Here is a 21669-nt window from a genome sequence, read left to right on the forward strand (position 1 = left end):
AGATTGTTTCTGATTTATATAGGTCAGGCTAAGAAAAACTTGCGTGATCAAAACCGACATTTCAGAGTAGACAGACAACAGCAAATAATGTATTTGCATGCATAGTCTGTGTAGAATCTTCAAGTTGTGACAGCATTTTCTAATTTCATAGCAACATCCTGGAAAATTCTACAAAAGAGAACTTCATAATTCTTTTCAGGGGAATGATGAAAGACAGGCAAAGAAGTATAACTTTTTAAGAAATAAAAAAACATAATTTGTTTCATAAAACACCCACTTCATCTCCCAACACTGGGCTGAAGAGAGTGGCTGGTAAAATTACAACTCCAAGTCATTAACACCTAAAAGGAAACTTCAAGTGGATCTTGCTGAATGATATGTTAGCATGTGGTGTTCCTCTCAAATGCCCAAACATGATTCACTAACTATGCCCAAGTCAGAGTATTTTGAATTGCCCATAGAAGATGCAATGGATTCAGAATTACTAGATAGTTCTCAGGCTGTGCATCTATAAAATGAGGTGAAAATCAAATCTGAACTATGATAGCTTTGATGTGACTCAGTAACTACAGTTTTCTCCAACTTCAGATTGCAGGGAAAGATGCCAGAGGATTTGGGGATTAAATCAAGAGTATGAACTACTCACAAAGAACATAGTGGGAGTCTCATTTTTAAATAAAACAATGGTGGTATTAACTGATGACTCTTAAAAAGATGAGAGAAAAATATATACATGTGAATACAATGAGTTTACTCAGGGTTAAGAAGGTTTAGATGTAGTTATAGAAATCCAGGCAGGAAGTTCACTTTGGATTAGGGAATACCAGAAGTGTTTCAATAGTTTCTATATGTTTTGAGACTGAGCACACAAGTTAAAATCTTCAAACCTACCTAGGCAAGACTGTAATTTCTCCTTCTGAATACTCCCACTTGCAGGAAAAAAAAAATCATTTACTAGGTCAGGAATGAGGCTTCAACATAAATACTGTATCAACAACTCCTTAGGTAACATTGATGCTTAATCAGATTATAGGTAGGATAAAAGCTTATGCTGGGGGAAAAAAAAAGCAAGCTTTCTTTTCCATTTCTGGCATAGTCTTTTATTCTTCTGAAATAGTCCTTTAGTAATGCCGTCCCTGAAAATAGTCTGAAATTCGGGCACTAAGAGCTGAATGTGACGTTTGATGCCTGCTCATCCCAATCTTTCTAGCCAATTTATTTTCTATCTGGCTGCATAAATATTGTCCCCTAAAATAATGTATTCATATGAGGTAAATTTTGAATCTCCAGTGATACGTAGGAAAATTATTTTCTCTATATATTGATGACATTTTATTAAAATGTAAAGAATAGCTTCATACACAAATTCATATATAGCACCACAAGGTAAACAATACACAATATCACATATACTTTAATAATATTGTGTATTTTTGTAACAATACACAATATCACATACACTTCAGAATTGCAGGGAAGTTTCTAGTTAGCTATAAAGAAGCTTTACTTTTGTATTTTTCTTGGTATTGTTCTGAGTACTTACAATTTTTAAAAAGAGAGAAATAATATACATCTAGGAGTTTTTTTTTTTGCAGTTCCTGAACACATATAAGGAAGAAGGTCATTATATAGGGTAATAATAGACAGAATGATGGAAAGACATCCAGGTGGTTCAGCCAGTTGAGGGGAGAGGAGTCATGATTTCTCCTGAGATCTCGAGTTAGTAGAGAGAGGCCTGTAGTACAAGACAGGAACAACTTTGGTGATGTTTTCAAAAGTTTCATTTCTCATGTTAGGGAGGTGCTTCTGACGCTTCTCACTGAATCTTCTGGTTGCTGTTAGAACAGCAAATCAGTCTAATTTTGGGACTCAGCTTTAGGAATCCTATTCCCATACCAGATTTATTTAGTAATAAAGTCAATATTTGTTTTTCCATCTGCCTACTCCCTTGTCTCTCTTCTGCTTCCAAACTTGGAAAGGAAAACAAACAAAAAGATTCACACTGCAAAATAGAATTTTACTAAAAATATACTTTTTTCTGAAAGTATAAACAGAAAGCCAAGTATACAAGGTGGCAGAAAACACTTTGAAAAACAATAAACCTGTGCACCAATATGTGGCTGTCTTTACTAATTCAAAGCTACTCTTGCATAATCTGTTTACTGCTCAGTAATCAGCTTGATGCTTTAGTGAGTACAAATTAATATTAGTTGTTATTACCTGAAGAGGAACCTCAACTTACTTCTCCATGACAGTTCTTTGTTTTATTTTTCTGTTTAGCACGGCCATCCTCCCAGCATCTAACCCATCTTTCATAACTTATATTAAATACCCTAGTATTAGGCCAGGTGCGGTGGCTCACGCCTGTAATCCCAGCACTTTGGGAATCCCAGGTGGGTGGATCAGGAGTTCAAGACCAGCCTGGCCAACATGGTAAAACCCCGTCTCTACTAAAAATACAAAAATTAGCTGGGCATGGTCGTGGGTGCCTGTAATCCCAGCTACTCTGGAGACTGAGGCAGGAGAATTGCTTGAACCCGGGAGGCAGAGGTTGCAGTGAGCCGAGATCACACCACTGCACTTCAGCTTGGGCCACAGAGGAAGACTCTATCTCAAAAAAAAAAAAAAAAAAAAAAAAAAACAACAACAACCTAGTATTTCTAAGTACTTTTCTTATCCTCACCCTTCAGCTGAAGATGCATTGTTTTCTATAAAAACCTCATAAAACTTTGTTACTTTTCTCCTATTCAATTTTGTATTGTTTTCATTTGTTTAAAAATATTTTTCTAGTAAAATATTAATGTCTTCAGGGAATAAACTGAACCCTATTTAGCTTTAAAATGTGGCTAGGTGCAGTAGCTCATGCCTATAATCCCAGCAGTTTGGGAAGCCAAGGCAAGAGGATCAGTTGAGGCCAGAAGTTTGAAACTAGTCTGAGCAAAGTAGCAAGACCCAGTCTCTACAGTAAATAAAAACTAAAAAAATGTAGCTGCACATGGTAGCATGCGCCTGTGGTCCCAGCTATTTGGGAGGCTGAGGCAAGAGGATTGCTTGAGCCCAGGAATTCCAGGCTGGAATGAAATGTGGAGACTTGCTGATGATGAGGACATAGATGAGGTTATTTTGGGGCCCAGAGGCCGGGAAAGGGGCATTCTCACTATTTCTGTATGGACCAAAAAGTATCTCTTGAGTCAGTGAGTACTGATGGTATCACAGCAGTATGTGAAAAGCCAACATTTTTTAAACTTTGGGAAGAAATCAGAAAAGAGTTTTAAGGCAGTATAATGCTCCTCTAGAGAAGAGGCAGCTGTGAGTAGTAAGGTGGATACTCAGAACAGGACAGGGGAAGAGCTGCAGCATCCAGCTGGAGCAGCCTCGTTTTGTGTAGGCACAAGGTTGGCACTCAATGAGTCCTTCTGCTTATTCTAGTGCAAGAAAGGGAAAAGGAACAAGAAATACCTTGAAACACTACTCCACAGCATTATATTTTTCAATTTAGTTTCTGTATTTGATTTCCATAACACACTAGAAGTCACTTTACAACACCTTGAGTAAAGCAAGGTTTCTCAGTTTGTAGTCTGTGTATGACCATGCAGTGTGATTTACCATGATTTGCCTTATAAATGTTAATCTCTCTCCTTTGACTTTGAAAAATGACTCAGTTCAAACAATAAATTGTGTGGTCACCCCTCCATGAACCATCTGTATCATATTCTAGATGAACTAAATCAGAATACATGTGGCTGGTGCTAAGGGCCCGGGACCTGCATTCAACAGAACCATGCAGCCAATCTCTATGTAAAGAAGGAATTCTTTAGCTCTAGACTGTCTAAATTCAAAGCACATATGAATTGTATTACAAAACACTAACTTTTTGAAAGATATCTATATTTGTTTTGGTATTGAATTTCAAAATCTATAAGTTGATGTTTTTACATTGTTTACATTTATGTTTTCAAACAGTAATCTAAAACCTCATATATAAGATTTGGCCTGTTTTGGACTAAAGACTAGATGTCCTCCTATATGGGCAAAGAAATCATTTTAAACAGTTTGGGCATATAAATTTTTCTATAATAACTCATCAGGCATGTGTGTAAAAGAGACCAGGTTATGACTATATGAACAGGTGAATACTATTAGACACATTTTAATTTCATTTTAATTGTATAAACAGAAAAAAAAAAACGGAAGAATAGGGGTGAGATGTTGATCTTTTGTTCCTCCATTAGTTGTATTTTATCCCCAGTGAAATGAAATTCCTTTGAACCTTTAATTTCCTAAAATAGGGTACTGAAACAAGTAAAAGCAAAATATTTTATCCAGCAGGTGTAACTTGTAAAGTTAAAACCTAGTACAATCTGTAAATTTAAAAAATATTCATCAAGAAAAGGCAAACATTCTCTCTTCAGAATAATTTTGAACATGGTCCTGGCCTTCCATCATTCAACTTTCTAGTGCTTTGCTAGCATATGTTTTCTGGTTTTGTTTCCTCTTTCCTCTCCCTTTTCTTGACATTATCCAAAATTTACAGAGCTTCAGATTTTTCAGTATCCAAGTTGGGCTAATTATCATGGTTCAGCATATGGTGTGTTCCAAATGGTATGTAACTGAAGCTGTGTTAATATTTTTTCAGACTACACAGGCCAACAGAGCAGGATTTCCTTCTGCGTTTCTATTGTGAGGTCTTATCTTTGGGGTGCTGGGTGGGAGGTATGGGACTAGCAGCAGAGGAAAATTCTTTCTTTTCCTGTGGGGTACAAATAGGGAATTCATGGCTCTAAAGAGCGCAGATGGCAAGGGCTATTGAATTTGCCCAGAGAGAGGCTTCACCAGCTGTCTTGTAGGAGGCACTTGGAAAACCTGCCTGACTGGCTAACGCTACTAGATCTGCAGAGGAACTGCTCATATGAAATGCACTGGTCCTGATTCATGAGGTTAGGATGGGAATACCTCTTCCCTGAGTATATATAGAAAAACCTAGAAAAGAGAAGAAGTCTGTCCCTAATGCCTTAGCAAAAGGTTTACAGATCCACTAAATGAATAATTACTTAATTAATTCCAAAGAAAAACCAACAGACAAATATAACCATAGCTGTAGCCTCCATTTTATACCACAAGACATGACACTGAAGAACCTGATCTCTATACCTGCTGATGAAATACATAACCAAGAGTATATTTAAATACGTTATATAATCCTTCTAAGAAGCTTCAGCCATGTGAAGCATAAAGATCGAGATGAACAACTAGGACAGGTTGCACCTGTGGAGCTTAAACAATAAAAGTGAAAAACAAAAATTTTAACCAAAAAAAAGAAATGTCAAAGTGATACAATAAGAACACAAAAATTAATTTATAGATCTAAATATATGACTTTCAAATATAAACATTTAACAAATGAGGAGGGAAAAAAAACATTGCTGAGTACAAATTAAAATTCTAGCATATCACATGAAGAAAACTTTTACCTTATAGCAGAGGTCTGAAAAAAGAAAATAATTTCACAAATAAAAACTTATGAATAAATCAAGGAAACCAGTAATGTAAATAATAAAAATTCCCGACAGAAGGGAATATAAATAATATATTTTTAACTTGAAAAGTAATTTGAGGTTCAAACTTCAGTGTAGAAAGGGTTTACTGAATCTAAACAGTACTGAAATTTACTGAATCTAAATAGCACTGCAACTAAACAGTACTGATCTAAACAGTACTGGTCTCTATATCCTAGAGAAACTTTTGGGCCCCAAGAATAAAAAAAAAATTATATAAGATTACTTACAGAAAGAACACATTATATGCAAAGAAGCAAGCATCCAGAAAGAAATTACATTTCTCATGTGCAGCACTGCAAGCTTGAAAATGATAAAATAATAAATAAAGACTGCTTAAAGAAAATAAATGAATTTTAAAATATTCTGTACAGGTTAAAACGTGTCATTCTTTATTGAGGGGAAACCATAGAAGACAAGAATGCACTGTGAATGTACTCTAAGAAAAGGTATACAAATTCATACTATAAAATATATTCTAATTTGTAGTCAATAATAAATATACTAAATTTTAATTTAATTATACATAGTGAAATATAAATGCATGATGAAAATATGACTTAGAAATTTTTATGTCTTTATAAGATTATTTGAAACAGATGAAACATTTTGTAACTAGAACCAAATAACTAAATTATATCAAGTAAACTCAGGGTTTGGAATGGATGTACAGTTATCTTAAGTTCTCATCTTGTAGGGAACTGGGTCTGGAAGCATAATGCCTTGCTTTAGAGTGAGAATGGTATACAGTCATAATTTAATGTTGGTGCATTAATACAGAAGTATAATTTAATTATAACTGGGGAAAAGGAGAAAATCATCACTAGATTGAATACATAGCTAAATTAACAAGAATTTGTAAGAAGACAAACAATCATGATAAAGCTAAAAAAAGGACAAAATTGGCAAATAAGAAACAATAAATCTAAGTGAGAAAGCCTCAATTTTAACCATAAATTAAAAGGAACAAATGTAAGTGTATGTCTTTTCATTAATTATTAGCTGCCTTAAATTTCATATCTTGAGAATGTCAGGATTGATTTAGAAGTAGACTCTGACTAGACCAGCTGTCCTCAAACTTCACATAAGCCAGGTAATTCAGCAGAAAATATAGTGCAAAAAATGTGTAATGTTACTATGTTGCAGCAAAAATGTCTTCTAATCATATGAATCCTTAAATCCTTAAATAAGCCTACCCCACTACCACAAATAAAAGGCTGTAAGCACATGCTTCTGTGTGCCTCTAATTCCTTGAATCCCAGTTTAATACAGGCAGCATAGACACTGAGCTTTGGCCATGACTTTGAGAGCAATAAAGGATGTACCAGGAAGTTAATCCCATGTGCACCGCTGTCCAGGAATATTCTCATGTGTGCATAATATTATGTTGTATTCTTGCTGGTTTGCAGGTAAACTTGGTAATATCCAATATTTTATTACTATTAATTTAAAACCAGCCTTTGTGGCTTGGCCTACATGGAATTGCATTTCTATCCCCTTCTCATATGACACAAATAATATTGTTGTCAAATCATAACAAATTATAACAAATTATTTTGTTGTCTTATGAAGTTCATGTTTGTTTGAATTTTCTCAAATATTCACCAAATACTTGCTCACCATCATTTCTTCATCCCACTCCTTTTGTTGTGTTCAAGGTCCCTTTCCATCTTCCTGAAACACGCTGTGTTAATCAGCAATTTCTCCAATGACTTCAATGTCCTACAACAATATTTACTTTTCTAATTCCTGAACCTGGGTCAATCGGGGCATCTTTGCTTCAGAGTGTGAATGAGATGGGCTTTACTCTGTTTCTCGTCAAGTATGTTCCGTATGTGTCATTACTGGGCCCAGGTTAAAGGAGGAGAAAACCTGGAGCTTATATTCCTCATGGTGTTAGCAGGAGCATGAGAGGCAAGCCAAATCACACAAGAACATTTAAAACCTCTGCTTACATTATGTCACTTGTCATTGGCCAAAGCTAGTCACATGGGTAACCTCAAAGTTCCTGGACATGGAAGCATATCTCACCTGTAGTGGAGGAAACTGCAATATAATTTTATAACAGAGAGAGGTTGAAGCATTAATAATAATATGCTTACCATGCACATTTAGGATTGTAATAACGTTTTAGCAGCAGGAAACTGGCCTATGTCTAAAATTGTTTTTGGAGTTTTCAATATTATACAGCTATAGAACTGCAGGGTAACAGATACTTTTCTTCAGGATATTCATTTTATTTTATTCTCTTCTTTTTCTTTTCCTCTTCCCTCCCCCCACAAGCCCTCCTCAGCCCTCCTCTTCCCTCCCCTTCCTTTACATCTCTTCATCACTTCCGTCCTTCTTTCTTTCCTTTTTTCCTTCCTTCCTTCTCTTTCCTTTTTCTGTTTCTTTCCAGGCTTCTACTGTTTCTTTTGAGAAATTAAATGACGTTCAATTTGTTCTTGTATAAGTAAACATTCCCTTCTCTTTAATTGCTATGAGTCTTTTGTGTTTTTTTTAAATTGTATTATGCAGTTTTATTATAGTATCTATGTGTGGATTTGTTTAACTTCTTGACTCTCACTGTGTTTTTTGATTCTGAAGATTAGTGCCTATCAACTTTTGAAAAAAAATCAAAGTCACTATCTTTTCAAATATTGCCTCTTTTATTTTTGGCTCCTTCTATTATAACCACTTAAAACCCTTTTTAATTAAATATTTAGAACTTTTCATTTCTGTAATTTCCTCAGATCTATCATCCTGACATCACAGTTTTCTGTTTTCTCTTTAACTTACTCATTGATAACACATATATGCTATTTTTCAGAATAAATCATATCACAAGATATGTGAGAAGCCTAGTGTTTCACAGTACCTAGTTTGATGTCTTATTTAATGTATTTAAATAATTTAACATACTCAATTAATGTGCTGTTTCATTTGTTAAGGATCAGTTCATGTTTGGGGGTTTCTAATTCTTCTACGTGTGTCTTTTTTCTCTTGTTCCAGGTAGATTTTTTCTCGGTGAATGGGTTTGTAATTTTTAAAGTACACATTCAACTTTTGAGCGGCCTCTTATATCTATTTAATTCTTTGTGACTTGGGTGAGAACTGCTCATCCAAAATAGCATGAGATTTGCTTCTGCCAGAGCCCTTGGAGTTTTACCACCCTTTTAAAGGTAGAATCTTGGAAAGGGAAGAACTTGACTATTCCTCCAGAGTAATGCAATCTCCATGTTAGTGCAGGACTCAGAACCTGATTTTTTAAATTGCACAGGAGAATTTCATTCTTCTTTTTTGAGACCTGGAAGAAATGAAAAGAGTAGTACCTGCTTATCCACAGCTTTGCTTTCTGTTTTAGACACCTGCAGTTAACCAGTCTAAAATTATTAAATGAAAAATTCTGGAAACAAACAATTCATAAGTTTTAAAATGTGTGCTATTCTGAGTAACATCATGAACTCTCATGCCATTCTGCTCTGTCCTACCCAGGACATGAATCATCCCTTTGTCCAACATATTCATGCTGTAGACACTACCCACTTTTTGTGCATCAATATTGTCTCTTCTTGACATCCAACCATTGATGTTGTCATTGCTAGATGATCCAGAATAACCCAGAGCAGATGACCCTCTTTCCAGCATATTATCAGAAGGTCAGTAGTCACCTAACTCTGTGTCACAGTGCCTATGCATTTCACCTGACTTCATCTCATCCCACAGGCATTTTATCATCTCACATCATCATAAGAAGAAAGGCGATCATGGTACAATAGATATTTTAAGAGAGGGTGAGATAACTCATTCACATAACTTTTATTACAGTATATTGTTATAATTCTATTTTACTATTGGTTACTTTTGTTAATCTCTTACAGTGCCTAATTTATACATTAAACTTTATCATACATGTTTAGGAAAAACATAGTATGTACAAGGTTCAGTACCACCTACAGTTTTAGGCATCCACTGTGGGTGTTGAAATCCCCTGTGGTTAAGGAGAGTATACTGTAGTCCAGAATTTTTCCAATGATGCAGATTTGTTTTTAGTCTACCTGTTTACTGTGAGCTCAGACCTAATAGGATCCCAAGGACATTGTTTTTCTCTCAATTCCTTACTTACAAGGACTGATTCCTCCTCTAACACCCAGATCAGTTCCGGAGTGAATTTATGTATCCACTACTATACTATTCAGTTCACATTGTTTCTAGTTAGGGTGATTGGGGATTTCTTACTTGCAAGCTCAGCAAGGTATTGAAATGATCATAACTGGATAAAGCATACTTTATCCATTATTTCTAAATGTCTGTGGCAGGATGGTTTTAAGATTAATCTTAATATACCAAATATTCAGAATTGGAAAATAGAGTATCTTCAATGTAAAGCTACTTATACTGGCAACAAATAGCATATTTTACCTCTTTTATCTACAAAATGGTATGTGTATGTATATGTGTGTGTTCACTTGTGCACACCTTCATATAGAAAAGCTTAATATAAAATAAAAAACTATATTATATCCCACATTCTGATTGTATCTAATAAAACCAGAAATATTTAACTAAGCCTTTATTTTTTAAGATGGATTAGTAGGAACACTGGGTGACAATTCTCCTCAGAAAGAAGATAAAAGTTACTGGGGAATGCACACGTTCCAAATGGAAAACTGAGGAAAGAGAGCCAGGACCTGTCAGAGTGCCTATGGGGAGAAGCTGAAGTGCAGAAAAAGAAAGCAAGAGTATGACAGTGATTGACCTCCAAGGAACGTGGAGCGCAGAAGGAAGGGAAGGTGGGGGTGCTTCTCTGCTTCCCTTACCCCTTTGACTATCTGCTAACTGCCAAACTGTTGGGGAGCCCCTCTGCCCTCCTGACCCTGGGCAACACTGTCATTCGCAATTTGGGACTTCCCAGTGACAGAGAAATAGCTGACCAGTACTCATAGTTATGCCCACACTCCTCAGGCCTGCACTAAAACAGCAAACACCATATTGTTTGTGTACCACCTGTGGTGGACTCTGCTTTGCCCTTGAGTCGTGGCATCATGAGACCCCCCTTCACACACCCAAACATACGCCACAACCTCTTCTAACTTTGGCAATCACAGGGGATTGGCAGGTTCCTGGGAAACTGCAAACTCCCAAACCTAACCCTAGGTGTGGGCCGCCCCTAAGAGAGCTGGAAACACAGCCTGACAAACCTTCCCTGGGGACAAAGGAGAGACAAGTGCACTGCCAATCACTGAAGAGGGTGGCACCGCCAGCCAAGAATGGACACAGAGGGGTCATCTCCCCCAACCAGTGCACTGTTGTGAACACAGTAGAGGTTTTCCCTGCTGGGGGCCAATGCGTGGAGAAAGTGCTTTTCGTGCTTTTTGTGGTAGTTCCACCTCCATCGAAAGTGAGCCTGCACTTCTTGGACTTGCACAAAGGGTGGAGTCCAACTCCCACTCCCTACACAGAGTGGCAGCCTCCCAGCAAAGGATGGCGGGCAAACCACAGGGTTGTCCGCCCTGCACTGGGGAAAGAGGCTCCAACCTGAGCCCATGTTGGTGGTAGCCAAGGAGAAACGTGTGTCCATGGGCTGAAGCTACACTGTGGCCAGGAGCCGAAGGATAAAGTCTATTTGAACTAAAGGTCATGGGCCCTGCACCAGGGATACAATTAGGTTCCTGCCTGCTCAGGACGAGGAACTGGTGCACACCCACTAACTCTTTCCCCTGAAACTTCAGTGCACCCCAACATGATCCCGCCTTGCAACCCTTCTCCCACTGTCAGGGAGGGTGTGACCAATGATCATCAGTCTACACAAAGGAGAGCTGGCTCTTACTCTAGAGTGCCAATTACTGGAGACTGAAGCCTGAATTGCAACGCCAAATGAAAAAAAAACCTGCTGCCAAAATGGCATAGTGTTAGTGCATGAGACAAGCTTGCTAAAACATCCCCACACTCAGTCCCTCAAGAGACAGAGTGTCAGCTTAAATGTCCAATACACCACTACAACAAGAAGCATCTGAGAAAGCTACCACACGGAAGCTATCCATAACCAAGGAAGCCATACAGAGCCTTGGGCTCCCTGAAAGCACTCAGAAACAAATAAACAAAATTAAAGGATTATACACAGCATTCAACGAAGCCACACCCTGAAGAAAACAATAAATAAAAGAATCCCATCCAAATGATAATAAAATTAAAAATAAGAAGTAATAGCTCCCTCAGATAAGAATCAGTGCAAGAACTCTGGCAGTACAAAATGACAGAGTGTCTCAACACCTCTATATGAACATAACTCTCTAGCAATGGTTACTAACCTAAAGCAAACTCTGAAAAGACAGATAAAGAATTCAAAATATGGATTATAAGGAAATTCAATGAGATCCAAGAAAGAGTTGAAAATCAACACAAAGAAACCAGAAAAACAATTCAGAATATGAAAGATTAGATAGCTATATTTTAAACACACATATATAATATATACTTATATATATAACTGTATAACATATATAACTGTATTAATAAATATACTTATGTATATAACGTGACTGTATATATGACATATATAGTATATAACTCCTCAAATTGAATAATTCACTAAAATAATTTCAATAAACAATTAAAAGTGTTAACAATAGACTAGACCAAGGAGAAGAAAGAATTTCAGAGCTTGAATAGCATTCTTTTGAATTAACACAGTCAGACAAAAATTTTTTAAAAATTCTAAAATGAAATCTTTAAGAAATATGCAATTATGTACAGTGACAAAACCTATGACTTACTGGCATTCTTAAGAGAGAAGAATAAAAAGTAAGCTGCTTGGAAAACATATTTGAGGAAATAATTCAGGAAAGTTTCCCTAATCTTGCTAGAGAAGCCAATATCTAGATACAAGAGATTCAGAAAACACATGCTAAATGCTATACAAAACAACCATCACCAACTTATATAGTCATCAGACTATCCAAAGTCAACACACACACACACACACCCCCAAATCTTAAAGGCAGCTAGAGAAAAGAACCAAATTACCTCTCATATAAAGGTAATCCCATAAGACTAACAGCACACTTCTCAGCAGAAACCTTACAGGCCAGAAGAGATTGGGGGCCTATTTTAGCCTTCTTAACACAAAACAAAGTCAACCAAGACTATTAGATAAAACAGACTTTAAACCAACAACAGTAGAAAAAGGCAAAGAAGGGCATTATATAGTGATAAAGGGAAATAAACAAGAAGATTTAACTTTCCTAAACACGTAGGCACTGATCACCAGAGCACACATATTTATAAAACAAATAATACTAGACCTAAGAAGAGCTAGACAGCTATACAATAGCAGTGGGGGACTTAGACAGCCCACTCACAGCACTAGACAGATCAAGGCGGAAAACCAACAAAGAAACTCAGGACTCAGATTGGACTTTTGATCTTTTTCTTATCTGTTCATGAAAAATTCTCCAAAATTTGCCATAAGCTTGGCCATGAAGAAAATATCAATAAATTCAAAAGAAATGAAATCATATCAAGCGTCTTCTCAGACCGCAGTTAAATATAATTAGATATCAATAACAAGAGGAGCCCTCAAAAACACAAAAGTCCCATGGAAACTAAAAAACTTTCTTCTGAATGACTTTTGGGTAAATAATAAAGCAGAAATTTAAAAATTGAAACAAGTGAAAATAGAGACACAATATACCCAAACTTCTGGAATACAGCAAAAGTGTGTTAAGAGGAAAGTTTATAGTGCTAAATGATTACATGGAAAGCATAGAAAGGTCTAAAATTAATAACATAACATCAAACCTAAAGGAACTAGAAAAATAAGAACCCAAAGCCAACAGAACAAAAGAGAAACAAAGATTAAAATATAAATAAATGAAATTGAGATTTTAAAAAATCATACAAAGGATCGGTGAAATGAAAAGTTGGTTCTTTGAATGGATAACTGAAATTGATAGACTGTGAGCTAGATTAACCAATAAATCAAAAAAATAAGATTCAAACAAGTGCCATCAGTGGTATTTTTGATAACACAGAAATAAAAAAGATCCTCAGGAGACTACCATGAACATCTCTATGCACACAGACTAGAAAATCTAGAGGAAATGGATAAATTCCTGGAAACATACAGTCTCCCAAGATTGAACCAGGAAGAAATTGAAATCCTGAACAGACCAATGATGAGTTATGAAATTGAATCAGTAATAAAAAATCTATCAAGAACAACAGCAAAAAAGCCCATGATCAGATGGATTCGTAGCCAAATTCTACTAGATGTACAAAGATGATCTGGTACTAATCTTACTGAAAATATTACAAAAAATTAAAGATAAGGGATTCCTCTCTAATTCATTCCTTAAGACCAATATCATCCTGATATGAAAATATGGCAAGAACACAACAGGAAACTACAGGCCAGTACCCTTGATGAACATAGATGCAAGAATCTTCAACAAAATACTAGCAAACAGGATCCAGCAGCACATCAAAAATATAATCCATTCCAATCAACTGAAGGACTTCATTGCAGGGATGCAAGAATGGTTCAATATATGGAAATAAATGTGATTTGCCACATAAACATAATTAAAAACAAAAACCATATGATTACTTCGATAGAGGCAAAAAAATCTTTTGATAAAACCCAACATCCCATCATGATAAAAACCCTCAACAAACTAGGCATCAAAGAAACATAATTAAAAATAATAAGAGCTCTATATGTCAAACCCACAGCCAACATCACACTTAATGGGGAAAAGTTTAAAGAATTCTTCCTAAGAACTGGAATAAGATGAGGATGTCCACTCTCACCACTCCTATTCAACATAGTACTGAAAGCCGTAGCCAGGTCAGTTAAGCAAAATAAAGAAATATAAGGCATCCAAATAGAAAAAGGAGAAGTCGAATACCTCTGTTTGCTGATGACATGGCCATATACTTAGTAAACACAAAGATTCCTCCAAAAGACTCTTAGACCTGATAAATGACATCAGTAGAATTTCATGATACAATATTAATGCACAAAATCACTTGCATTTCTGTATAGCAACAATGCTCAAGCTGAGAGCCAAATTAAGAACTCAGTCTCATTTATAATTGCCACACATGCAAATAAAATAGGAATATATTTAACCAAGGAGGTGAAAGACGTTTACAAGGAAAATTACAAAACACCAATTAAATAAGTTGCAGATGACACAAACAAATGGAAGTATATTCCATGTTCATGGAAAGGAAGAATCAATATCATTAAAACGACTATACTGCTGAAGCAATCTAAAGATTCAATACTAAAGATTCTTATCAAATTCCTATGATCATTTTTCACAGAATTAGAAAAATAAATTTTAAATTTAATGTGGAATAAAAAAAAAACCCAAAATAAGCAAAGTAATTTTCAGCAAAAAGAACAGAGCTGGAGATATCATATTACCCAAACTCAAATTATACTACAAAGCTATAGTAATCAAAATAGCCTGGTACTGGTACAAAAATAGACACATATATCAATGGAACAGAATTGAGAATCCAGAAATAATGCCACACATTTACAACTAACTGATTTCTGAAAAAGTCAACAAAAATAAACAGTGAGGAAAGGACACCCTAATCAATAAATGGTGTTAGGAAAACTGGTTAACCCACATGCAGAAGAATGAAACTGGACCTCTCCCTCTCACCATGTGCAAAAATTAACTCAAGATGAATTAAAGATTTAAATGTAAGACCTGTAGTTATAAAAATCCTAGAACAAAACCTAGAAAAAAGTCTTCTGAATATTAGCCTAAGCAAAGAATTTATGACTAAGACCACAAAAGCAAATGCAACAAGACCAAAGACAAGTGGGACTTAGTTAAACTAAAGAGCTTCTGCACAGCAAGAGAAACAATCAACAGAATAAATAGACAACATATAGAATGGGAGAACATTTTTGCAAATGCATTCAACAAAGGACTAATATCCAGAATCTAAAAGTATAGCCTTGAAAAAAATATTTTTAAGTAAAAAAATTAAAGGGTAAATAGTTTACTTATATCAAAATTCTTCTACATATTTAAAAGAAACTTCCTAGTAGAAACTTAGCAAAAGGTCCAGTCAAGACAATAAAGGGTGAAAATGAGTCATCAATAGATACTTTATAAATTTGCTCAGGCTTCCTAGCACTCAAGGAAATGAAAATAAACCCAACTACGTACTATTTTTTTTTTCTCATCAGTTCAAATACATTTCAAAACAAAAATTAAGTTCACTACTGGTGTGCATACAAGCACTTTCGTACATTGCTGATGGTAGTAAGTACCTGAGGGAAACGAAAGTAGTAGCAACTTGGTACTTCTAAAAATACACATATTCTTCACCATGTACTCCTACTTTATTTAAACTATCCTATGTTTAAAACACTAAGATATAATGCTTACAATGTAAGTTATTCGGGTGATGGATACCCTAAAAGCCCAGACTTGACCATTATGCATGTATCAAAATTGCATGTGTACTCCATAAATTTAAACAAATAAATAATAACACACTAAGGGAGTTGGTTATTGCACCATTACTTATATTTGTTAAATCTGAAATAAACACTTCCGTTAACATGAACATAGTTATATAATTAATGGTATACAATTGGTTTTTTGTCAGTTAAAATAGTTATTTCTGGTAGAAACATTTTCTAGAAAAATAAAATGGCTATTTGTTGTTAGACTAGAGGCAGAGAGAAAGAACAGTCTTGTTAAAGGTCTCTAGATCCTCACAATAGAATTTTATGCAACTATTAAAAGGAGAATATATGCATCTTTTCCTAGAGGATGCTCATGACAAATCATTAAATTAAAAAATAGAATTACACTTTCTTAAAACATGTATATATATTTGTGTGCAATGTGTGCACATACATATTTCCACATTCTCAAAGATTTTCTATATCTAATTTTTGCTCTGTATTAATTATATAAGCAATTAAGCTTCCAATTAGCTGGCCTAATATAAGAGGTAGATATGATCTATTGGAGAGAAATGTAAAATAGAGGATGAAGAAAAGCAATCTATGATAAAATAATGCCAAATCCCTCAATGTAAGGGCATTCTAATAGAGAAAATCATCAGGTAACTCAAAGACACAACAGAGGGCTTTTGATTGTCTAAGTTGTCTTGTTAATTACAGTTAGTCTAAAATTCCCTTTGGCTGTTACAAAAAGGATTAAAATTCTTTTTTTTTTTTTTTTTTTGAGACAGATCCTGTGCAGTGGTGCGATCTCAGCTCACTGCAGCCTCTGCCTCCCAGGTTCAGGTGATTCTCATGTCTCAGCCTCCTGAGTAGCTAGATTACAGGTGTGCACCACAACACCCAGCTAATTTTTGTATTTTTAGTAAAGACAGGGTTTCACCATGTTGGTTAGGCTGTTCTCGAACTCCTGACCTCATGATCCACCAGCCTCAGCCTCCCAAAGTGCTGGGATTACAGGCATGAGCCACCGTGCTTGGCCCACATTTCTTTCTCTAAGAAAGCATAATACAAAATCTATAATATTTGGTGAGTTTCTTATGATCTCATAGTGATAGGGCTTATGTTTGTAAACATCAATTTTTATAGGCTGTTACAGCTATAGATATAAGTGTGAAGGAACTTGGATTAAATGCAACTGAACCCTATATGCCATAACTGAGGTTACCTTGGGTCTTGAATTTTTTGCAGTCCAGAGAGTTAAAGGCTCTCACGGTGTTGGATGGTTGTCAGTAGAGTTACATATCACAATAACTAGAAAACTTAAAAAAAAAAAATCTAAATATTCAGGCCTTGATCTGTTTGTCCTGAATTAGATACACTTAGATATGTGGAACTCTGGTGAAATGTTTTTCCAAACTCTTCTGTGAGGTGTGCTTCATTTATTAAGAGCAGCTAATCTTTTCAATTACTTCCAATTTATAGAAAATTCCATCTTTAATGTACTGAAAATGAGGCAAAGACAGTTTTTTGATTTCTAATCTGTTTAATCTAATCTAATAATTTACTCTTGGTATTTTGCTTTTATTTGAAATTTTAGGTACCTAGATTCTCAGTTTTATGAGTCAATAAGTTAAGTGTTGTTTTCTACCTCGGTGCATTTTCAATGATGTGGCATCGCACCTCCAGGTGAAGTTTAAACATTCCCATCCTACATCTTCAGCTTCAACTTGAGCAACCATCTCCCCTGTTTGAGGTTCCCACTATTAGCTGTTTAATCTGTTTCTCTTTCCCCTCTGAGGCATTGTACAGAATGCTGTATAATCCCTCCCTCAATTCTCACACATCCCACTTTTTATAACTAATTCCTGCTCATGCTTCAGATCTCTATTGAATGTTGCTTCCTAAAGGAAGTCTTCCCTGTCCTCTAGGTCTGGGTATGTCCTCCTGCTTCCCATAGCAATTTCATTTTCTCTTCATCATATTACACTTCACTGATACAGAAATACATAAATTTGAGTGCTTATTATACAGTGATCAATCAGACTATTTTTTTTATGTACCAGTGGTTTCTACTTCTCAATCAATCAATAAAAATCAGTAAAATATTTATGAATACTTTTTCACTATTATAGTGACATCTTAGGATGCTCTCTCACCTTAGCAGATTATGTAACTTGACATGTATTTTAGAGACAGGTAGCTATATTTCTCTAGGAGAGAAAAGTAAAACTTAGTATGGAATTTTTTTTTTACTTGAAATCTAATACATGTTTTATCCACAGAGTTAATCATAATTCCTGGGGTATAACAAAGTCAACAGCAGCGGCAGCAGACTTACCTGCATCATGTGCCCACACCCAGCTCATGGCCCTAATCTACCTTTCTAAAATTCTATAGCAATATCTCGCCATGTATTCTTTAGGCCCCTACTCATTTGGACTAATTTTTGGGGCCCAAACATACCTTTCACTTTTTTTCCTTTCAAACGTGTACTCATGCAAATCCATCTGGAATCTGTCTTCCCAGAACCTCCTCAACACCTTCCAGACCTAATTGCCTTCCTCTACCTAGGCCTATTTGGGTTTGTTAATGCCAAGGACAGTACCAGGCCCTTATTCAACTCTTTCTATATCTCAGCACACAATAGATCAGTAGAAATGTAGAAAATCAAACCCTCTAAGTTACATTCCAGAAAAGTAGCATTCATGTTTTTTTTTCTGATTGTTTGCAATTTGCTAAATCAACAAGTACTTTGTGTCTCTCCTTTTACTCCTATGTGCTAAACTAGAATTTTCTTGACTTTTCCTTACCTCTCCACAGCCTGACATAGCCTATCACAGTATCTTGCAAATAATAGTATTTCATTATGTAATTAAATGCAAATATTTTGATAAAGAAAGATATTGCTCTTTGGTAAATTATCCTTCCTTTCCTTGTGTATGGAATAAATTACTATATTTATGGAAAGTGTGAGAGCAATATGAATTCTGTTTAGCAAACCATGATTTCTTCCAGAGTACGAAAGCCTGTTGGGGCCTACAGAGTTAATGTTTCTAAATAAGAATCAATTTCCTAGTTATTCAAAAGAGATGCAAGAAAAAATATTAGTACAATGACAGACCTGAGTGGAAAAATCTAAAGTAAGTATAATTCAGTTTGAAAAGTTATTTATGTGCCTAAAGTTTTTTAAAAGTCAAAAATTGCCATGAGATTCTTTAAAAATATAGATAGTACCCACACATTTTTTTTAAATTGTAGATTGTGACTGGGTACAGTGGCTCATGCCTGTAATCCCAATGCTTTGGGAGGCTGAAGCAGGAAGATCAGTTGAGGCCAGGAGTTCAAAACCAGCCTGGATCACACAGCAAGACCCCATCTCTACAAAAGAAAACACACACACACACACACACACACACACACACACACAGAGAGTAGATACTTGTATTTGCATCTCGGCAAAGACTTTTAAAACAGCTCAGAAAATTATCCTACTAACCAATATATCCTTTTTCTGAAGAACAGACAAGTAAAAATTGTAATAGTAATTAAACGATCTTAAGAAAATGAACATAAATGGCACCCAGAAATATTAAAGATTAAACAAACATACTTTCCAATTGCAGAATTATGACTTCTTGGCTGAGTCTACATGAAACCAAAAATACTTGTTTAAATGTGAAAAAAAAAATTCAACTGATTATCGAAGTACGTTATTCTCAAGATGCTATAAGACTGGTTTAGTTTTGGTTGAAATTACCTTATTTGATATTATGTAAACAGGGTAAATGACATATAAACACACATAAATAAATTTTTTCAAGTTAAAATTAAAGGTGGGAAGGCATATAGTGTCAGATGATGATGACTGAGATTCAGAGATAAAAATATATGATACTAGGCAAATAGGAAGAAACTTAAAATGAGTAGTGTATGGTAAATGCAAAGTACATTGACAATAAAGGAGGAGGCAGACAATTTCATAGATTATTACACAAAAGAACATATAAGAACATATCATGAAGTTGTATTGACTTGTCAAAGCAAATGTTATGAACAATATAGTTATTTGATTTCTCTAATACTTGAAATGTTTAACATTATAACCCACGTTTCCTCTTCATCATGGTCAATTATTTAGGAGCTTATATTGACCTAGATGGATTTTCTTTGGTGTTTTGTTTTGTTTTGTTTTGTTTGAGACAGAGTCTCGCCCTGTCACCCAGGTTGGAGTGCAACGGTGTGATCTCAGCTCACTGCAACCTGCAACCACCACCTCCCGGGTTCAAGAGATTCTCCTGCCTCAGCCTCCCTAGTGGCTGGGATTACAGGCATGCACCACCATGCCTGGCGAATTTTTTTTTTATCTTTAGTAGAGACAGGGTTTCACCATGTTGGCCAGGCTGGTCTCAAACTCCTGACCTTGTGATCCAACCGCCTCAGCCTCCCAAAGTGCTGGGATTACAGGAGTGAGCCACCGCACCCAGCCCCAAATGGATTTTCTGATATTTTACTTTCATGCCTTCTCTGAGTGGTATTCTAAATCTTTTTTGCCTAATGGTCTGAAATTATTTTTACTACTTCATTTTTTAAAGATTAGAAAAGAATACCTACAACATGGTTACAAATCAGTATGTCCTTGGGAATGAAGAAAAATTGATAAGCAGAAGTCTGAAGTAAACAACACTGCTCTTAGACATGCTACATTCTCTTTGTTTATGACCTTTACAGAAAATGGCCACTGATTCTACTGTCAATGCTTTCAACCATATTAAGTTGATTGGTAGAAAAAGAAATCCTGGTTTTTGAATTTTCAAAAAAAAATTCTTATTGGAGATATAATATGATATTTTTAACCAAAGCGCTAGGAAGTAGGTATAAAATAAAGTCAAGGCTCAGAGGCAAAGAAACCTGAGGTCAAGACACATAGTAACCTTTTACTAGCTTCATGACTGGGAAAATTAATAACTTCTTAATCTTCAGTTTTATTTTTGATAAAATATCACTAACAATCCTTGCTTTACAGTGATATGATTAAGATAATGCATAATAGAGAATAAAATTGTGTCTGACACATGGTAGCTAATTTAAAAACAGTGTTTTTTAGTAATGTTAATAATAGATACTATTTCAAGAAGTGTTTAGTGAGTTTTATCTTATGTAACAAGGACTGGTAGAAACTGCCTGGGATCTTGCATTCAAAACAATACTGACATTATGTCTACCCTCAAAGACTCACCAGGGTCCATAAAGGGTATGGCAACACGCATATAATGCATGTTTTATTTTTGTTAAAAAAGTTGTTTGGCTTGCTCAAGGTGACACAGCACCATCATAATTAGAATTTAGTTCTCCTGGCTTTGGATTTTGTAGAAGTTCAGGATGGAATGTTATTTTTGTTGAGACAAATAGTTTATCAATGTAAGTGGAAATGATGGACATATAAGAAGCAATTGGTATTGTATATCTGAAGATAGGTGAGTGCATGTGACTATCAGTCAGACCTGAAATAAGACAGTCTATCTACTACAGATGGAGTTTAAAATCTATTAGAGCAAATAACATTGCTATAAATCTTTGTAAAGACAAGATATTGTTATAGTTATGTATTTCTACAGATACCAATTTCAAAAAATATTTGAAGCAATGCGTTTAAGTCAAGGAAACTGGCCAGACCCTGAAATGATTTCA

At 35.4% G+C, this 21669-nt stretch overlaps 1 long non-coding RNA gene across 1 annotated transcript; it reads right to left on the bottom strand.

Moving 5' to 3' along the window:
* Positions 1–1387: 1387 nt before the first annotated feature.
* On the bottom strand, positions 1388–20610 carry LOC116484103 (uncharacterized). The gene is made up of 3 exons (XR_004252453.1): positions 20593–20610; positions 18138–18191; positions 1388–2002 (listed from the first exon to the last, which is right to left on the bottom strand). It is a non-coding gene; the product is annotated as an uncharacterized LOC116484103 (long non-coding RNA).
* Positions 20611–21669: the final 1059 nt, after the last annotated feature.

Source organism: Hylobates moloch, unplaced genomic scaffold, assembly GCF_009828535.3.
Source record: "Hylobates moloch isolate HMO894 unplaced genomic scaffold, HMol_V3 SCAFFOLD_15, whole genome shotgun sequence".
Lineage (NCBI taxonomy): Eukaryota > Metazoa > Chordata > Mammalia > Primates > Hylobatidae > Hylobates > Hylobates moloch.